The sequence below is a fragment of the Schistosoma haematobium genome, chromosome ZW (assembly GCF_000699445.3).
Source record: "Schistosoma haematobium chromosome ZW, whole genome shotgun sequence".
NCBI classification, from domain to species: domain Eukaryota; kingdom Metazoa; phylum Platyhelminthes; class Trematoda; order Strigeidida; family Schistosomatidae; genus Schistosoma; species Schistosoma haematobium.
In genome coordinates this window covers 34,314,227-34,331,582 of record NC_067195.1, presented here as the reverse complement: position 1 = coordinate 34,331,582, position 17,356 = coordinate 34,314,227, and positions in this window count along the sequence as shown.

The window sequence follows — 17,356 nt, the reverse complement described above, 5'->3', positions numbered from 1 at the left end:
TTTGAACGGAAATGTTTCATGTTTCATGTTCAAGTTTACGTACATATTTGAAAAAGGAATGAAAAAGCAGAACATTCAGTAACAGAATATTAAGTAGTAGAAACAAATAAAAGATCATTTACATATGAAAACAGTAGTACGAATCGATGAATATGATTACAGTGATAGCTAAAATATATGAGGTTATATATAACCCACTAGTGCAGTTCATTTTTAACCTATCTAATTATATTTTTGAATGTGGCACATTTCAAAAACCCAGAAACACACACCTCTTATAGCACCAAACTTGATATCTACACTCGTGTGAGTGTGTCACTAAATCCCTCAGCTACATTTGGATTTTTTCAAAACAAAACGGTATTTCAGTTGCCTAAATGTGCATAAAACTCTTGATATTCTTATTAGCTGTAGCTCTCCTAGAGTTACTGTCGGTCCCAAGCCCAGGTAAAAAAAAGAGGGTTGGGCATGGTGTCGGCAACCCCATCACATAGAAAGAAATCTTGCTAAAAAAACGCCAACAGGATTAAACAAATTAAACCATTTAAACACTATCCTGGGAGTTCAAGGAAGAATTATGACGTCTCATGATGAAAGCCAAAATTCTTCGAAAGTCACGAGGTCGATGCTTCTAACAACCAAAGCAATATTTTTATAGGTACGTGGTACGTTCGGACAATGTAGGAGACCGGGAGGACCAGTCAAATAACTGTGGAAATGAGGAGATACGACTTGGCAGTGCTCGGAATAAATGGAACCCATTGGATCCAAGCTGGACAGGAAAGGATAGATTCGGGAGATGTTTCTGAACTCGTGTCACGAAGAACAAAATGCTGAGCACACTAGGGAAGTTGTTCTAATGCTGTCCAAAGAAGCACGAAAAGCACTTACTGAATGTGAAACTCATGGTGCCAGGATCACCAAAGCATTTTTCAAAACGAAGGAGGAGGGAATCACAATAAATGTTATCCAGAGTTATGCACCAACCAATGATAGCAACGACAATGACAAATATAAACTTTATGAGAGAATGCAGCTGATCATAGCGAAGTGCTTGGGAAAGGACCTGACCATCCTGATGGGAAACCCAAACGCCGAAATTGGAATGGACAACACAGGATATCCAGATTAGCAAATTCGTGTACATTCAACAAAATGGTTTTTGGTGACACAATATTCTCACGCGAATGCATACACAAAGCTACATGGACCTCACCAGACCACACCACGAGAACCAGATGGGTCATGTTTACACCAATAAATAATTCCGAAGGATAATCGAAGATTTGAAAACCAAGAGAGGAGCTGACATAGCTTCAGATAACCACAAGGTGGTTGTCAATATGAAACTGAAGTCAAAGAAGCATTGGACAACTGGACAAACAGCAGTGTAAAGGTTCAATACAGCCTTCTCACGAGATACTAACAAACTCAACGAATTCAAGCTAGCTCTCAACAACAAGTTCCAAGCCTTACAGGATCTACTGAAAAAAAGAAACTACTGTGGAAGACAGCTGGAAAAGGATCATAAAAGGATTAACTTCAACATGTCAGGAGGTGCTGGGCCGCAAGAAGCATTATAAAAAATGGATCTCTGTCGACAGGATTCAAGAAATAAGGAACAAGAATACAGCAATTAACAGCAACCGAAAAAGAACAGAGACGGTAAAGGCACAAGCTGAATACACAGAAGCAAACAAGCAAGTAGAAGAGCTAGCAACGATAGCGGAAAAATCTGCAAGAGAAGGAACTATGAGAGAGCTGTATGACACAACGAAGAAACTAGCAGGGAAATATAGTGAACCAGAGAGACCGGTCAAGGACAAAGAAAGCAAGACAATCACCGAGATTCAAGAACAGGAAAAAATGGGTAGAATACTTCAAGGAACTCTTGAATAGACCAGCTCCGTTGAATCCTCCGATCATCGAAGCAGCACACACAGACCTTCTTATAGATGTAACTCCACCAACGACGGAAAAAATCAAGATGCCCATCAGGCAGATCAAGAGCGGGAAAGCAGAGAAAACAAATCAGTTTCCAGCTGAAGCGGAAACTAGGAAAAGACGTTGGATATGGATAGGACATACACTACGGAAATCATCAATCTGCCTAATGAGGCAAGAACTAAACTGGAATCCTGAAGGAAAACGGAAAAGAGGTAGGCCAAAGAACACTCTTCATCGGGAATCGGAAGCAGACATGAAAGGGATTAATAACAACTGGAAAGAACTGGAAAGAATTGCCCAGGACAGGGTTGGATGAAGAGTGCTTGTGGGAGGCCTATGCTCCTCATCGAGAGGTAACAGGCGTAAGTAGGTAAGTAAATATAAAGTTTGGTAATTGAATATTTGTAAGCATATTGGACTCTAGTGGTTTTTTCGGTATTAAACAGTATCATCATCATGGGATACAATCACTTGGTTTGAAAGACATATTCACTTAGATCCCCAACACCAACTTTTGCACCATTTTACAGAGTTTCCAACTACTGTGTATATTCGGGAGTGCTAGCAGTGAACCATGTTTTCCTATTTGACAAAAATTTTATAGAATTTTATGAACACCCTTTCTCTACCCAGTAATACACACCAAGACAAATATCAGTCGAACATGTATAACACCTCCCTAATTTATCACTTATTTGGTGTAGCAGATGTCTAACGCTACTTGAAATATAGATAAGCACTGAAGACTTCGGTTTGACGTCTATTTTTAATCGGCATAAAATGATGCAAATGACGCTATTGTACTTTGTTCAGAACCTTTGCTAAAGAGTTATAAAACAGTAGGTGAATACATCAAGGAACGTCCTGACTGTCAGTATAATAACAAACCTAAAGAGCATATTTCATTTTTCAAAAATATTTGCAGTGATAATGTTTTTACAAATTAATGATTTCTCTCTATATTATTTCGTGCTTAATCCAAATTCCAAATATAATACATCTGGTTTTGCTCATTCAGTTCTTTCTGGTTCGAATATTGGTCCATACGTAACTACTAGAGTACGAATTGGACAGTTCCGGGAATTATTAGCTAACGTACCGAGTTCAGCTACTTCTAATTATCAAAGATAACTAATTCTGACTACAAAATAACCAGTTTCGAAAAAGAATATATCTTTTGTCAGTTCGATTAAGTGATGGTCAGTGTTTATAATTCGAATTAAAAAGTAGGTTTAGACGTTTTATTTCTTATATTAATCTTTTATAATAATCTACTCAAACAATAATTCCATTTTAACATTTTGTTAACGATTAAAGTAGTCTAATTTAGGTGTGTGTGGTTGTGTAAGAGATTAAGGCGGGTACCAGTATGATAACATCGATGGATGACAATTACTGCACTTGATATCGATTGAGAGGGTTGAGAAACTTTCAGTGAAATGTCTTACGAAATGTTTTTTTATTTCATATTTCAAACACCGAATATATAGACTGTTATTCTTATTAATATGATGACTTAAAAATATCCACTTGATGAATATTTTCTCCTCTGTATTATACAACACCAGTAATAAAAATATGATTCTCAAACTATTATTATTATTAGTATTATTATTATGACACAATAAGAATGGTCACTTAAAAGTATTGAACTACTTTGGAAAATAAAGCCTCTTCAGATTTAAATAGTTAATTAAGGACAACATACATTATAAGTTTAACAATGAAAGTTATTAGGATCATAGTTGATAGTATGAATAATAAAAGATATTAACTATCATTTCGAGTACTCAAATAAAGGTAGATTTTATAAGGTGATATTAATCAACGAGGGAGCCACGAATAAGTGCTGTACATTACAGTTGAACTAGTCACTGTCATGTGTTCGTTATTACTTCTTTGTTTGATCAAATAATCTCAGGTTTCACGTCCAGCACATAAAGATTGAGAAGTAAGGGAAAAATCAAGTGGCTAGAGCCTTTTAGATAGAGGTGGAGGTAAATATATCTCGGGGACCTTTTAATGTGCCATTCTGGTTCATTCCTTAAAGCCATTGGATATTTTCGACGAAATTATATAATTTTTCAAATCATACCAAGGAATCCCTTGAAAGGTAGCCAAAACTAAGTGGTTTCTTAGAACAACATATATGAGCAAACATTATTGTTCTTAATTCACTTGTTATTGTTTTACTTGGATCTTCCCATTCTGAATAACACTATGACGTCTGAAGCGAACGGTATTGGGTTCGAGTCCCGGAGTGGACATCAACTCTGAGATGCAGGTACATCCAGCTGACGAGTCCCATATATGACGAAATACGCATTCTGGATTCCACTGCTAACCACTATCCATATTTGCTTGTTATTGTTCTTAATTATATCCTGATCGGACTTTACTCTGATATACAATAATATTCACATGCATATATGAAAATAATAAACCAATCAAGGTCATTTATAAGTCTGATTACAGTGGGATATATTGCACAAATAAAAAATAAGTACTAAGCACAATTGATAGGATGGAACCTGATGAGGAACTAATTGACAACAATATTGTTCGGTTATGTATATTATTCTAATTCACAATATGGAAATTTTTAATAAATTTTAAATGGTTTGTGTCTAAATATATAATATCACTATGGTTTGGATATTAAACTTATTTCAATTCATGTGTTTCAGAACAATGAAACATATTTTCCTCAATGATTGTTACGATCTGTCAGCAAAATAGTTTTACTGATAAACAATAAGAAAACCAAGTATAAGTTTCTCATCTATACACCCTATTCATATGTTTTGTTACTCAACTAGCATCATACATTTTCTGAATGAAAATAACTCAAATTTATTTTGTATAACTTCATTTTTTTGTTGAAAACGTTTTAAGATACATTTTACCTCTTAGGAACCCGCTACAAGCCTATTTAAACACTGATAAATTGTATTAATCCATGTGTAACAATAAATCGAATGTGTATATACCTTTATCTTTTGTCTGTTAAATAATTTTAAAACTCAATTTTTGAATAGATTTTTCTCGAGAATATTATCATTTAAAATCAAGTAGAGTTTTACTAAGAATTGTATTGGCATTGTTCCGTCAGTGACTCAGTAGGTCAATAGAATAAAGGAGAAAAAAAAAATCGGAAAATCGATGTTCTATATGTATGCTATCACCACCATCTGTCTATTTCTGTACAGTTCAAGTACACACATGTACCATATGAACAAGAGTATATATATATACTAGTTTTTCGATAGTCAACGATAATAAAAAAAAATAGTAATGATAATTCTAACCTTACTGGAAGAAATGTATCGGTATTTTTCTTGATAAGTAGCTATATATAAATATACATATAAATGATTTTCTTCATCCTGTCAAGACGTTTTTCATCGTTATTTACATTAGCTGCGCGTTACAAATTGTTGCCAAAACAGAAAAGAAAATAGACAGAATGCAAAATTTGCAACACACACATTTAATAATGGTTTTGTTCTTCAATGTTAAATATAAATGACTGGTTGCTGGGCTTAGCTATTTGACAACAATGAGGTGAAATGTTACGTATATGGTATCAGATACAGAAATCATGAGTTCAGCAAAATTTGAACCGAATATAAATCTTTGTACGGTAAATTAAAAGTCAAAGGAAAGTTTATCTTATACAACGAGCTAGGTAAGTAGTATTAACTACTAGAGATGAGGGTGATATTTTTTTAGTGCCGAAGAATGACTTTGATGATATTTGGTTCTTTGAGTCTAATGACTTTGATTGTATCTAGACAAAAGGCTAACATTTTGAGCTGACAAGTGAATGTGATTTGAATCATCAGCTATAATTTGTTTGTTTGACCACTTAACGAAGGCTTTATATTGATGGATAAATTATGTAGGCTGAAAATTTCTACAACAGTGTACTCTATGAATATTAAAAAATTTCTAAAACCGCCCCCACATTTACCAGAAATTCTCTTAAATCAAGAATCTATTGATAAGAAAAAACTGGAAATTTGCTCTTAAAAACAAAAGTCTACAAACATGAAGGAATAAAATTTCAAATTAAAACATGAGTGTGTGTAAGCCGTTGTGAAGCAACTTATCAACTACTACTCACAATTATTAATTATCTTCAAGTAACTATATGGGAAATTTCGGTCGGAGGTCAATTCTTTTCCGACATTGAGACAAATGAATTCTTACATTCCTAGATACAAAGTGGTTTTTAAACTGGGATCTACTTCATATCCATAGCATAAGTGATGAAGTAACTCAATCTTGTCTGATAGTCTGTATAAATGAGAACGTAACTCAGGTTCGAATTCCCATTCAAAAAGTCAGCATTCATATACATTTTACTTCAGACTCAAGTCATTTGGTTTAATGGATGAGCAGTGACGCATAATTCAATGTCATTTTAGACAATTCCGTCATCTGTCATTGTTTTTCTTTTATGTGGAGTTTCGATATACTTTTCTTGAAACGGGTAAGACCTTGAGATTTGAATATTCCTCACTTACTTCGAAACTTATCAGAGAGCCTACGTACTTAACATATCTTACAATTTATTTGATCGTGATTCATTGATTGTTTGGATGCTAGTAAGTTGAACATGATATATAGAAAAATTTTTTATTCTTAACTAAATTTGTTTAAATAGTGCATTTTCTACGACTACGTTCGATAATCAGACATTCAGGTCAATATATGAAATCTCTAACCACAGTCAGCAGCTGATCTAGAGTCTCAGTATTTATTCATACGTCCTTTATTATTCTACCATTTCGAATCATATTTTTTAATAATCATTCCCTCTAGCTATCAGTACTACTGTAATCATTTTGCTTCTTTTACTATTTGTCTTATCAATCCGATTTCGTTGTGCTGATTTGGTGTGGCAACTTGAGTTAACATAGATTTGTGCCAATCTCTACTTTGATCATGACTGACGACTGATAGCTAATTAGTTGAGGTTATTCAAAAAACTTCATAACATCTTAGATAAAAGTTCCTTGTAGATGATATTTTATTGTAGCAAATACTATCCTAAATATACGTTTCAAATAAAAAACATTACGGGAATTAATCAAAGAGCAGGGGATTTCACATTATCACAAATATGAGAACGTATATTTGAGGTTCTTATAGCTAACTGAATTTTGATAAATATTTGTGTTTAAAAATCACAGATACACTTTTCAACTTGTTATTCAATTCATCCCAGGCGTTTCATCGTAAGTTATTCCGGTATTGAAAATAACCATTTAAAATATGAAAATGTCAACTGATCCTGAAACATTGTAGATCGCAGCCTTTTTTGCACAGTTTGGAAACAGAATTCACACTGTGCTACATTTATAATCGTCTTGTCGATTGGATCAGATGGCATAGAAATATAAATTTTCGGAACAATAGGAATTTTTTGCCCTAACTATCTTCATAAATTTATCTGTATTTAATCAGGCGAGTTATAAGGGTTTTCTCTTCTTTTTTTCTCGTATCTGATTAAGGATAAAGCTATTGATGAGTTGTAATCCAGTGGTTGACATTTTCAACTTCAATCAAATTACGATACTACTTAGCAATCACTCAATTCAGTGAACTTATAAACCAATTTATTTCAAATGTTTCCTACTATTTAATTTTCGTTTCTGTGTAAAAGAAAGCTTTTTATCATTAGCTTTTTTACGATTCCGATTCTAATTGTTCATTTTGATTGGTACATGATGAGCAGTCAATCAGTATACTTTAATGTCAGATGAATTACTGATAAAATGAATGAACTTTTCCCAACAGAAAAGATAGGGATTAAATATTGAAAATCATTGCAGCTCTCCCTTTTAATTTGAATTGAAATATCAGATGACTTCATCGTTCACTTTTAATTATTTGACTTAAATTGTTGTTGTAAATGAAATCAATTCATTTATACATTTGTTTGCATCTAACCTACTGAGAATAGTAGTCATTCCGTTTATATTTCTCTACAAAGAAGTGATATTGACTTATGGAAGCAAATGTTCGTGTTAGAACACTCATTTATTTAGGACACTCCATAACTAGGACCATCCCTAAATTTATTTAAATATCCACGGTTGTTTGAAGTTTTGATTAATGAATATGTTAATGGGAAATATTTAGTCTGTTATTTGCTATTTAAGCTGGGTGATTTGTGCAGTAAAATGATTAGACGATAATATTACATCAACTACATTGCTAGAATATGTTGCAGTGACGTCTCAAGATTATTGTTTGTCAAGTTGTGCGACTAATAGTACCTGGTCTGTGAGATTCATTGTTCATTATACTTGTAAGTTATCATCGATGTTCAGTTCACAATTTTTTGTTACAAAACGTTGAGTTCGTAGGTAAATTTTGTAATTGTGTTGTAAATCTTTATGCATTACAGTTTTATTGAAATTCAACACTAACACCCATTACTTTGAACATCGAAATTTCATGAAAATGATCATCGAGTTACAATAGTTACAGATCGTTTTTTAGACATTATTCATCAAAACACATTGGAATTTTTCGGTCTGAATTAATTCTAGAAGGGGTTTTGTGGATATTATAGTGATTTCAATGGTTGAGATCATGAGTCAGTTGAATCTAGACCACCATGGAAAATCTAGAAGCACTGGATGGCCGTTTCGTCCTATTTTGGGACTCCTCAGAAGTGCGCATCCACGATCCCGCCTCGCGAGACTCGAACCCATGGCCTATCAGTCTCTCGCGCGAGCGCTTAACCGCTAGACCACTGAGCCAGCATCCAACCGCGTTAATGTCTAACTTCAACTAATCCGTGAAGTTGAGTAACACATCCATCATAATAATACTCACTTTTTTATTATTGGTCTTGGATCATAGTAACATACTTCATTATTCAGAAATAAACAAACAATAGCTATTAACTCATTCTTTTCAAATTCCCTAACAATAAAGATTTACGTTGAATCAAATAAGGCATGAGAATGAGAACCATCACAACATGGAAAGAGAGAACCCTCCCGAAAAATACACACAACATAGACCAGTTAAATGAGGCTTAAAAACGAGAAAAAATTCTTAAAAAGGTTGTTTATGTTATAATGACACTCATTATACACCTACATGTAACTGATTTCGATGTTTAAAATAAAATAAAGAGCTAATAAACAAACAATTTGATCAGATGAGTCTTGAAATTGTTACCAAACGAAAGGTAGGTTTTATTTTCTGATTTCGACTAATTAACTGTTGTTATTATTGTTGTTATGGGAAAGAGAGGGTGGGACTGGACAAGAGTAAACAACTTGACACAGCAAATGGTGAAGTAGGATGAAGAAACTCACTTACCAAGGGTAATTACACCTACCTTACCTGCTTAACTCTCAAAGTGCTCAGAAAAAAATAGTTTGTAAATTAATGAGGCATATCGAAAACACTAACAATGAAATGTAAGGGTGTAACAGCAATTGAAAATCCGTTAAAAATAGATAAGGAAAAAGTAAAGAAGACCCTGGAAACAAATATAATAACAAAACTAGAAATTGTTGTTGTATTAAATTGTTTAATTCAGTCATGAACTTGTTAATTTGTTTCTTTATTCACGATTACAGGTGATCCAAACAAACATACACAGAGGCACACTCGAAAAAAGTGATATATGAGAAGTTATATTTTTTTAGAAATAACATTTTTCTGTCACCGAAAGTATACTGACTGATTATCTGAAATTTCACTGATAAGATAAGGGTGTGGTTATCGAATATAACACTGACACCTTTGCCTATAAAAGTTAATTGAAAGTGATATTTTGACTGAGATCATTAATGAGTCAATGTTAGACCACTATTGAAAACCTGGAAGCGCTGAACAGCCGTTTCGTCCCAGTATAGGACCCCTCAGCAGCGTTCTTAAGCGAGACCGAAGGTACTTGGTTCGAATCCCACTTGTAAGATCGTGGATGCTCACTCTTAAGGAGTCTCATACCAGGACGAAACAGCTGTTCAGCGCTTCCAGGTTTTCAGTGGTGGTCTAATATTGATCCGTTCATGATCTCAATCAAAACTCAACAATTTCCATAACCCTATACTGATAAAAATGATATGTTTGACAAAACACTTTTAGAAATCTACTTAATTATATCCAGTAAACATAATCTTGCGATTTCTGTTATGGTATTCATTGTTGAATTTATTTATACTTATTTCAGTGTTTGGATGAATTCTTTCATTTTACGTATAAATATGATCGGAAGGGGTTTGTGGAGATTTTAGAAATTTTACGGATTGAAATCATGAGCCAGTTGAAGCTAGGCCACCATGTAAAACCTGGAAGCACTGGACGGCCGTTTCGTCCTAGTATGGGACTCCTCAGCAGTGCGCATCTACGATCTTACAAGTGGGATTCGAACCAAGTACGGCCGTCCAGTGCTTCCAGGTTTTACATGGTGGCCTAGCTTCAACTGACTCATGATTTCAATCTGTGAAATATAAATATGACTTAAATATTGATGTGAAGGAAAATTCTACAGTAATTTAAAAAGAAAATAATTCGGTTTGGACTTATATTTGAGAAAAACAGTAATATCTGAAAGATAATGTGAAAGAAAACTGGTTTCCTACACGGACTGTATAACTATTTCGTGATCTTGAGCATTTCTTGTGAACGATATCAACTTTCATTCAGAAAAGAACCTCTAACAAATGTTAGGCTGGTTTTTATACATTTTAATGTTGCATTGCCATACTTCTAAAATTGTCCATATTTAACACTTAACTCATTTCAGTCACATTCATAGATAATACATGAAAAATTATAATTGATTTATTCTACCGATAAGTGATTTTAACAATGAAGCTTACTGATATTGACCTATTCATGAGAGATATTGATAAATCACATATGCACTTTTATTTATCTTCTTTTTAACGGTTATTGTGCACTTCTGTTGTCTATTTCAGTTATAAAATCGTCCATTTATAAATACTTTTCTAATAATATAACCACTTTAATTTGAAATGAAAAAGCTGTAAATAACTGTGTATGCAGAAGAAACTTATCTCGAATGATAATAACTTTATTCGTCTCTATGAGTGCAGCTAAAAGATACTGTTAGTCATAGTTCAATATGAACTATGAACGTTAATGACTAATCAGCTATTGACTTCATTTAATTTGTTAAAGTGAAACAAACAACTTTCACGTTGACCAACACAATTTTCGGTAAACTGATATGCGAATTTTCAAGTGCGACTAATTATCGAGAAATATGAGAGATGGAAGGTCAAGAAAGTTATTTTGAATCTTCTAAAGAAGCTCAAAAATAATTTAAATGATCGTTTCGGGACAAGGTACTAATTGGTCGACAAGAAAGTTATTCCCTAAGTCCGAATCATAGAGATCTGACTTAAGTTAAAGTGCATTATGAAGGGCTGAACCCCAGTTATAGTATGAAAACTATATATACTACCATTAGTATTTCTGAGATTATGTATGAACTTGATCTCCAGTGGTAGAAAGTTGAGTACTTCAGTCAGTAAAGCAAAACACATAATTTTATTATTCTTTAGTGATTAAATTGGATCAGTTAGACCAGTGAATTTCCTACGAGAACTTGTTGGAAAGATATCAGTCTTACAGGAAAGATCGTTCTGAATAACTTTAAGGGAAAAAGTTTGTTTATCATGTTATGTAAGTAACGTATATTCGCAATACATAGTTCATAAAATACAGTTTTCTAACATTCGAATATTAAAAAGTATACCATTTGATTGAGAATTAGGATATATTTTCATAATCTTATGTCAGCTATCTTACGTCTTCTGCTACTATCATCCATAATTTCTCCCATAATATTGAAACCAAGCTATGTTTTACTGAATTTATTAAGTGTAACATATGGTAGACTATCAAAGTGATGATTTCTACAATAATAACTTTTCGTAGTCCTTATAATGTAATTATACATATTTTATTACTTCTGATAACAGTTTCGACGATGAGCCTCACTACTTTGATTGTTCTGCTTCATGACTGTATAGTGAAAAAAATTCAACTATTATGATTTTAAAACCAAAAGCCTTTGAGTTAACCGTCTATCATTCCATTTAATCGGGTCATTGTACCTCATTTCTGATAATGTCTGAGATTCTGTTCAGTTACCGGTAAGGTAACTAAACTTACTGAACGCTGATAGTCATTATCTTCTCGAAGTAAACTTTACTATATAACGTTCGAGTTTTATTTAAAAGGAAGATCAGATCATTAAAGTGAACATGATAAAGTAGGCTTACAATTGAATTTGAATGGTTTCATTAGGTCAACATAAAATTGTAGGGTACCACACGAATTGGTGTTGTCTAACCATTTGTGTTAATCAAAATGGAATATGGCATTAGTCTAAATGATGTAACACCGCATTTCAATACATTTTATATTATCCAGTAATGTCCTTGACTTTGACATTAATTCTGAGTATATATTCTTTATTTGGAAATTGGGGACACCGAAATCAGGCTAATGATTTTACAGTTATGACTGAGATCAATCCTATACTGAATAGAAATACTATGCACAACAATAAATTGAATAGTACTATCAACTAGGGGAATTAAATAACATTTCGAAAGTTGTTTATTCATGTAATATTTCCTCAATTAAATAGGTTTTCAGTTGTTTCATTTAAAGAGGACAAAACCAAGAGAAGTAGGTTATTATCAGAATGGGTTTTGTGGAGATTTTAGAAATTTCACAGATTGAAATCATGAGTCAGTTGAAGCTAGACCACCATTGAAAACCTGGAAGCACTGGACGGTTATATTTTATTTTATCACTTGTTGTTCTCTCAGTCTTGAGCATAGTTAATTTTTTAGGAAAAGGAAATTTCATACTTGCATGTTTGTATATACGTTACATACGTACATACGTTACTATGCCTGTTTGTTCCGATTACTTGCTATGAAAACGTTAAGTAAACATAATTTTTTGTATAAATATAATGAATATTTGAACCAACTAATCATTAGGCAGGGAAAGCATGATTGTTCCACCAAATGTTCATAGTTCACTTTATTTTATGCTTTCGCTTATCTTGAAAAAAAAAAGACAAAAAACAAATAACCTTTAGTTCCCTTACTTATTTACCCATACATACAAACATATATTTATGCATCAGTGAAGTTGAGAAGATTGAACAATAATATAAGACCTTCTGAATTAAGAACATGCTCTTTCTCTCTCTCCCTTCGCACAGTAAGTGTATAAAAAAAACATTCTATGTTAGGGTGTACATTCAATAGAATGTGAAATTTTAGCGGTAATAATACACGAACAATAATTTGTACATGTAAAAATATGGACTGTGACCACTAATAAATCTCTTACCATATGTGCCGTCAAAAATTGTTTTATACTGTCTTATCTAAAATAAATATTTATTTAGTGTATATATACATTAGAAAAAAAAGGAGTAGATTCTGTATATTATAAAACAATCTTTCTTTTTTGTTTAATACTCTCTTACTCTTTTCGTATGATTCCATGAATCAGATAACAATTAATAAACCTGTCACCAACTGTGTGCTGTTCTTTGTTATTTTGTCAATTAAATATATCAATATTACTTTTTTATGTATATTCGATGACAAAATTTCACTATTTATTATTCATGTAAAGTGGCGTTTATTTTGGTTTATTCGCACTATTATTACTATTACTATTATTATTATTAATATTAATTGGATTAATCATTATTGAAGATACCAACAATCATTTAAGATTCAGTGTACTCAATTCTCAACAGTACATACACGTTAACTATTGACTTTAATTGATTGTGCATAAATTTTAAGAGAAGATAAAACAACCGTAAACAAGGAGAATCACATGTTGAGTACTTGTGTACATGTGAATAAATGAATGGATGAACGAAAGCATTTGCTCACTTATTTGATACTTATGCATATTTATCAATATGAATGTAACGGTGTTGATTGAATAAAATTTTTATTGAACAGGAACGTTCTAAAGTTTATTACTCCATTTATTTTTATGAATTAATTTCACACCAAAACACAAAAATGTACAAGTACGTATTAGAATTTATGGAATTAATCGACTGTTTACAGTCAGTAAACTTTATATTTAATATAAAATGATTATTCATTATGTCCTAAATGACTTTTAAATAAATGGTTAATGAATATGAGTGTATATTTATTAAGTAGTTATCTAATATGGTACTTTCAGTGTTATCTTCTTAACTGATCATGATATCAACTTGTGCATACTGAGTGGTATTTACAGTCCATTAATTAAATCCTTGTTTCTTTGCCGATCACATGATCTTAAAAATTCTTTGATGTCATTCTGTCATGATTCAATATACACCACGGACTGAAATGCCTGTTCATAGAAGTCGACAGTTTCTCTTACAAAATTAGGGTGGTGCTAAAGCTCAAAATGAATTGTAGCTTATTTACATATCTAGAAAATTTAACAGCCAATAGTGAATAATCGCATATGTTTCGTTCAAAGTCAAGTAATCGGGGTGAATGTCTCACATGTTTCACAGGCATCAATTGGATTTAAACTTAATCTTGTTTTTATTAGTCCATATATAAACAGAATAGATTATTTTCATGACTTGAATGAACGACAAGGTTGTGGCTGGGCGTAGCTGACAAAAACCCTAGACTTATGTTTCATATTATTTCGCACTCATCAACAAGGTGTACCCCTAATCCTGAGGGTGCTAGTTCTGCCTGGTGGATTCGATCCCTTGACATCCAGCTACATAATCAGAAACATTATCAATGGGCGATTCGGACATCCACTGACCTGTAAGACTGAGATATGTTTACAATTGCTTGATTACTGAGTGCCGATCAATGCCATGTATGTCAAGTCCTTCTTAATACTGATAGCATTGTATTTATTAACTGCGTTACTTATCATTTTGGATACAATAAATCAGCTTAAACTATAGGACTTTCTCTTGGTATTGTTTGCTTGAATTTTCTCATGGATGTTTAGGACTGTAATTGATCAGTCTCTTATTGGCATATGAGTATCCTGTGCGGATTGCATCGATATTGTTTTAAGTCACAAACATTATGAGCAAAGATGAGTGGTGGCTAGCAGTGGAATCCAAATAGGACGAAATGTGTGTTAGCCACCATCCATCTTTGCGTATAAAACTTTCTGTTCCAGAAGTATTAGCAGATTCACATATATTCATGATTGGAGGAAATAAACGTAAAAGCTTCAACTGACTCATGATCTCAACTGTTGGAATTACTATAATAACTACAAAAACCCCTTCTGATAGTAGAATTAACACTTAAGAAATAATGTATTTAGAAAGCTAATCATTTGAATAGTTGAATTAATATAGTTTTGAGATATTTTTTACTAAGGCACCGGAGTCATACTTCTTAGAGGTAATCAGTTTTCTTTGGGTTAGCGATAAAAAAGTCGAACTGCTATAATCTGTCATCATTATGTTAGTAAATGTCTTTAAGTTGTTGCATAAAGTTATTGTAGCCTCTCTCATATCAAAGAAAAACTCCTTTTTTTTAAAAAAAATTTTCTCATACCTAAAATCATGGCAAAGAAATATTTTTTCAATTTTTTTTTCTTCAGTAGATTAGAACAGGACACAATTCAACTAATAAATTCAACGATCAATTTTGTACATTTAATCCTGAATGACAACTTGGATATAGTGATTAATTAAATGTCTATTTTTCATTTTCATTTAATAGAAAGCGTGTTTAACTGATTTAATTTATAATCAAGAGGAAAAAAGAAATTATTCAATTACTCTATCTGTATGTATATGATATTTTGTTGATTAAAATCTTCAGTCGTTAATCCCATCAACCAGTTTATGTATATATATATATATATATATATACATCCGAATAAATGTCTAGTCTACATGAACTCACAGTTATTCAACTGAACATTATATATATATGTAATTGTCAAACGAACGATCTCCCAATCATTATTGTTGATTAAGTCAATAGATATGATTCTGAAAATCTGATTCTATCAGTTAGTAAAAATTCTTTGATTACATGCACACAACACACAGGAAAATATGTGTATTAATATCAATTCAAAACCTACTTCTTCGGCTCACTTAAATTAATTCCTTTAATTTCGTTTAACAAGAAAAAACACAGAAAACAAAACAAAGTGACAGGTCATTTAGAAAGAAGTGAACCAGTTAGATCTTTTCATTTCCTTCATCTAAATAACCTTTCTCTATTCACTATTCAATCTGGTTTAATTTGATAGGCAGTGATAATTTCTTTTTCTTTTGTGTGTGTATATATATATATATATTTACTTCGCTTATCGCCTTACAATATGATAGTCATGAGAAAAATTTATTGAGAAATTAGCGTAATAGTCAATCAGATGTAGGGAAATGGAATCTCTTCAAAATTAAAAAAAGTATGGATTAATGTCAGTTGGTTGTTTATTTACTGAACTACTATTTATTTTTTTCTTTTAGTGGTTAAACTTGTCTAGTCAATGCACAAATAAGTTGTTTGTGACAATTAGTTAATGTTATCAGTTGAAGAACTACTGAAAGGCGGTGTTTATCAATCATATTACCGGATTCCTTACAAATGAACATCCATAACCCTACACTTAACCAAACTCATAAATCTCGAGTTTCATGATCAGTACAATGCATTTAGAATACTAGCGCAAAACTTTTTGATTAAATGCTTCATTTCCAATGGGATTTCCACTGGTATAGTTCATAGCCAAAGCTATTTGTTAAAGAGAATTCATTTCAAAACAATTGTTTTAATTCTCAATCCATTGATATTAAGTTTAACTTGCACTATCTTCATTGATGATTATTCTTATGAACTAATCAACTAAGAGTAGCGTCATAACAATAAAAATATCATGTCATATAATAGATTGAATATAAATGAAAATACCACTAAACAATCCTAAGGTGTAATGAATTGCTAGTATACTATCGAGACCTTAAGAAGAAAAGAAACAAATGAATGTTAAATATTTAGTGATTTCGATTAAGTTTTGCATTTATTTACCTTTTAATGCTTCCAATGTATAAATGTATTTAGTTGAATAAGCACAAGTTGCTGAATTACATCTTGCTGGTTTTACATTATTCTTTAAAACGATTCTGTAACTGTTTTAATAATCATCATTAATAATGCTACTGTTTCTTAGTAATATGAGTGTTTAGTTGTATTCATTTTTTTGGATAGAAATGAGAGTCAAGATGACTCTGAAATAGCACTGAAGGTTTTTCATCTGTGATTAATTACCATTAAACAAAATCAGGAGTAAAAGTGCATTTTGCAAGAGGCAGAGGCTATAATGAACTGTTTATTATCGATTTGAACTCATTAAGATG